This window comes from Rhea americana, unplaced genomic scaffold (assembly GCF_003343005.1).
Source record: "Rhea americana isolate MKP2758 unplaced genomic scaffold, rheAme1 scaffold_254, whole genome shotgun sequence".
Lineage (NCBI taxonomy): Eukaryota > Metazoa > Chordata > Aves > Rheiformes > Rheidae > Rhea > Rhea americana.
In genome coordinates this window covers 124506-129223 of record NW_028186373.1, presented here as the reverse complement: position 1 = coordinate 129223, position 4718 = coordinate 124506, and the positions used below count along the sequence as shown (strand labels likewise).

Genomic DNA, 4718 nt, shown 5'->3' with positions numbered 1-4718 from the left:
CACACTGTTGCTGTAGGCTCTTAAAAAGTCATCACATAGCATCCAGATGTAGGTGCGTATCAGTGAGAACCAAAGTGATCTTGATGGATGTACCATTTATAGTCAGTTTCTAAAGTACTTTGGGGCTTCAAGACACTAAATAATTATAGCACTAATAAACAGTGTTAATTATACAAACTGTGAATGTCTAGAACAGAATCCTTTCAAGAAAAATACACTATCCTTGGTAATGCTACAGAACAGCTTTTCAGGAAGATCCACAGGATTAATATACTTCCACTTACAAAGAATTCAACCTATATATTTTCACATCAAAAATGCTTTAATAACACTTAAAAAAAAAGTTTTTCAGAGCAGAGAATTTGTGTGTGTGTGTATATACATATATATGTATATTTAAATCAATAATTCTCTGAGGTAGTCATTCAAGCATGTCTAAATAATTTTAGACGAGGCAATTAACCAAACAGGAGTTCATCGTCTGTTAGATCTGCTCAGGGTTACTCTGAAATCATTTGTCTTTGACAGGTCTGTATTATAACACATTTGTGCACAAAATCTCACATCGTTTGTGTAAAAGAAGTGTTGTCATAGGTATATAAAGAAGCTGCTGGTATTACAGTTTGCTACAGCAAGGAAAGGCAATGTACCTACCATCTTCTCAATGTCTTGAAAGACATCTCAGACAGAAGTGTCTTGTCTCAAATGGAACTCTCCATTTCAGATTGCAGAAGAGGGCTAGGCAGCTGATCCTCAAGGGACAGGGTTTCTTGAAAACCTTCTGCGACTTCAAGAGCTCAAGACTAAGAACTGTTTTTGGAAGACTCATTTCTGACTATATCTGCTTAGACGAGGGGACCATCAGCTCAAAGCCAAACTCTGCATAACAGGATTTCCTCTCCGTATTATCTATTCTTGTTAGGCTACAATATTAAAATCATAGATAAACTAGCATAAGAGATCAGTGAAATACCTGCTCAATAGGCTAGTTTACAGGGAAATTACATGGACCAGATATTTATCAAGGGAGTACTCTCCAACCAGTGGATTTTCTAATGGATTTCAAGAGAGAAAAGCACAACTAGGGCACCACTCAGAGAAACAGAACATCTGAATGAGTTTTTTTTTTGTGCTGTGGATGCAAATAAAAGGAATTGGGCAGAAAAAAGGGTGTGGCCCAAGGTACAAGTTTGAGAAAGCACTGACTCTAAATGCATACCTTAAGCATAATGTTTTCATTATTTCATGACCAAAAATAAAAGCAGTTTGGCCAACAGCATTTTGTTTTGAGACCTGGCTATTGCTTCTCTCAGATATTTCTGAGAAGAGCCCAAGATTTCTTTCATTACAACAACAGAACTTGTAATTAAACCAGCCTCCAAGGATTTTTTTTTTTTTTTTTAAAGAAATACTAGGCCAAAGTAATCTGAATGCACACAGTAAGACTAAAAAGAAAGCCTAGATCAGCTCACAGGTATGACAGCATGGGTTAGAGACAAGCCCTCACAGTCTGCCCTGATTAGGGTCTGAATTATCCTGATGCTCTTGAGCATATCTCTTTTCCAAAAGACACTTTGTTCCTAAGCAATATATTTTAAAAGTATTATAGACCCACTTGCAGGGAAGATCAGAAGAGAAAATTAAAAGAAAACATGTGATGGATACAGAACTTCCCTTTAATCTTCTGAGTAGTATGAAATAATCCATTGGTGATGCTGACTATCCTCTGAAATCCCACTTAGCTAGTGTCAAGATACTTTTAGAGCTTGCAGGGGTAAGAAAAATCCTTTTACAACAGCACACCAAAGAGCATGATTAGCCTGGTCTATGTTGAAGAAATCTGCAAACTCTTCTCAGGATTGGTTACATTAATTCAACTTCAACGGTCCAGCCACAACCTAAACAGATTGCTGATGATCACAATTAACTTAGTGGGGTTTTTTTGTTGTTGTTGTTGTTGTTTTTTTTAATGCAGCTTTCTTCATAGAGCAATGTTGGCAGCATTCTGACACAAGTGGTTATCTTTTATTGTTGGTTTTACCAGGCTGTCCTCACCTGTTGTAGGAAGGTACTGAAAAGTGTGAAATCCTGTCAACACTAGTATTGAAGTGATTCTCCTTTACAGTGCTGAAAGTTTCTATTCTGTGGCTGAGGAAATCTGCTTGCAGCTGCTGTGCATGTGCAATTGTGATGTGTTGTGTTAGAGTCTGTTAGGTGACCTCCATCAAGACACTTCCTCCCCTATGCCTGTTTCTTTTCCCATCCTGTCTATCCTATGTTTAAGATGTACGTACTTTGGAACAGGAAATTCTCCACAGCACCAGCCATAATGGAGATCTGGCCACAGAGGGGTCTTCTGTGTACTGAAGTAGTTGAACAAAAAAACAAACAAACAAACAAACAAAAAAACTCTGAATTCCTTGAGCAGCAAAAGTAATGGTACATGGTTTTCTAGAATTTTGTATCTATTGACAAAATTTACAAACATTTAATAATACGTAACCTTTGGTAGAAGCTTTTCTTACAGTTAGGATATGCATAAGATTTATTTTGTGTGCATTCTCCACTGCCTAATAAGTGTGAGCTCATGCTGGAGACTCCCACAATGGAGGTATTAAAAGATCCCTCTTCTCTACGCAGTTTCCTGTTTTCATGAAACTTTTAGGTGCTTTATGTCTTTGAACCTCCAGTTCTCTACCAAACTTGGTTGAAACTGGACAGTGGATTCAAAAGTTAGTAGCTGGAGGTGGGAAGAGGAGAGACAGGACAGAGACAGGATACAGACAYTGTGATTACAAAGCCTTGCTTCCTTAGGAAACCAGACTAAAAACAACAGAGTGGGAGACCTGGTCCCATAGAAGACTATATGCTCAGCTAGACAGGGGATCTTAGATGTCTGATTTGTCACTCCAGCATTTTTCACTATCACTAAATCTGATTATATCTACAAAAGTTATGTGACAGCTTTAATGGGAAAGCCCCTCTCTGTAATTACTTGAAGAGCATTCTTTACTGTGATTTGAATTTGGAACTCATTTAGCACAGCTGTACCTGTAATTTTTATTCCCTCATTTGTCCAGAGTGATTATTTTGTCAGTTATTGTCAGCTGTTATCAGCTAGCTTTGTGAAGAAACTTATGTTTGGGAGATACTGGTGGAGCAAGTTGGTGCCTATGTCACTGTCAAAAGCTTGCAGCCTTCTCCCTCTCTTTTTCTCATGCATGCGTGCACTTACCCTGAGCACCTGTGCTCAGAAAGAAAATGCAGACTTGGGAACTGCCTCCATAATTCATAAACTTTATAGCCCAGAGCAAATTATACCTTGGCTCTGTCATAAAATTCAGGTTGCACATCCCATTACAACCAAACACATTAACAATATAAGTAAAGTGGTACACTTACAAGCATTCATCATAAAAGACATTATAATCTTTGGAGAGTATTAAGTGGTAAACCTGCAACATCCAGAGTAAAGCATCAATAGGGTATAGATACAATAAGAGCTGGAGAAAAGCCATTCCTTGTTGTGACTTGCACTTGCCTTTGTCTGCCTTGCTGCCCCCAAACACCATTTGTTTACTGGGTGGTTTTAGTGCATTAAGCAGCCAGTTTGAAATACTTAGATGATCAGRAATTCTTGCAAGTCCAGGAATGTTATCTTTGTTACATGTTCATACAGTGCCTGTGACTTGGGTGCTAGGTGTGCCACCATAATATTTAAAAATAAAATTGGATCAATTCCTGATCCTAAAGTAGGAAATTGCACTTCACTGGTTTAATCTATATGAGAATTTTTGAAATTCTCATAAAACCTAAGTCCTGCTAGTTTTATGTTAAGAATCCTCTGGCATTCTTCACAGAAACAGTGGTTTTCCCTGGTGAAATGTATTAAAATTATTTTCTTACCTCCATACACTGAACCCGTGCCATTACCTTCTGCTAAAAATGTGATACAGAGCTGGCTTTTAGACACACATGTTAGTATGATTACATACTATTATGGATGACATCAGGGTGTATACATGTAATCCAGGAAATGCTTTGGAGAAAATGGAATTTATACTTAACTGGAACCCATAAAATAGAACAGATTTTTCAGCAAAAATTAACCAGTACCATGCTACTGAAGTCCCTAACTATCTGGCTCATGAACTGAGAACTCAAGGTGAATAAATATTTGCAGCACATAATTTGAGAACAGCTAAATATTTGCTGGAAAGTGACAATTTTCTCATTTCTTGCTGAACAGAAATTTTAAACTGATAAAACAGAATAGCATCTGGCCTCTAGACTACTTGTGAGTCTTAAATTCAKATTATTGGTTAGTTTTCAGAGAACACATTAGTTACATGGATGTTTCTGAGTTTTGATTGGCTGAACTTAGGTTTTAGGATCAACTTTCTTATTTAACTTTTGTATTCACAWGTTAGAATTTTCTTTCCAGTTGTATTCTGTAATTTCTGCCATAAACATACCAAAATTCCTGGAATTTGGTAAGCAGGATTGTATGGGAAGCCGTACTGATCATTGTGTGGACCTGATGGGACAGCTTGACATAATTTATGACGATCTTACATGTGATGCTTTTGTATTTTAGAAGACCAGGTATGCCTCATTTCAGTGCTGACATTTTTGTTGTCTGTACTAGTTCAAAAGAGTATCTTCTACTGACAGAACTGATCAGTAACCTGGCAGCAAATATATGAACAGTTATACAT

General features: G+C 37.3%; 1 long non-coding RNA gene across 2 annotated transcripts in view; it reads right to left on the bottom strand.

The window, feature by feature from the left end:
• Nucleotides 1-1419: 1419 nt before the first annotated feature.
• LOC146594626 (uncharacterized) overlaps nucleotides 1420-4718 on the bottom strand; it is a 20525-nt gene continuing 17226 nt past the window's right edge. For both annotated transcript variants that reach the window (XR_014896128.1, XR_014896127.1), the window contains exon 4: nucleotides 1420-2356. This is a non-coding gene — a long non-coding RNA (uncharacterized LOC146594626). The remainder of the gene's footprint in view (nucleotides 2357-4718) is intronic.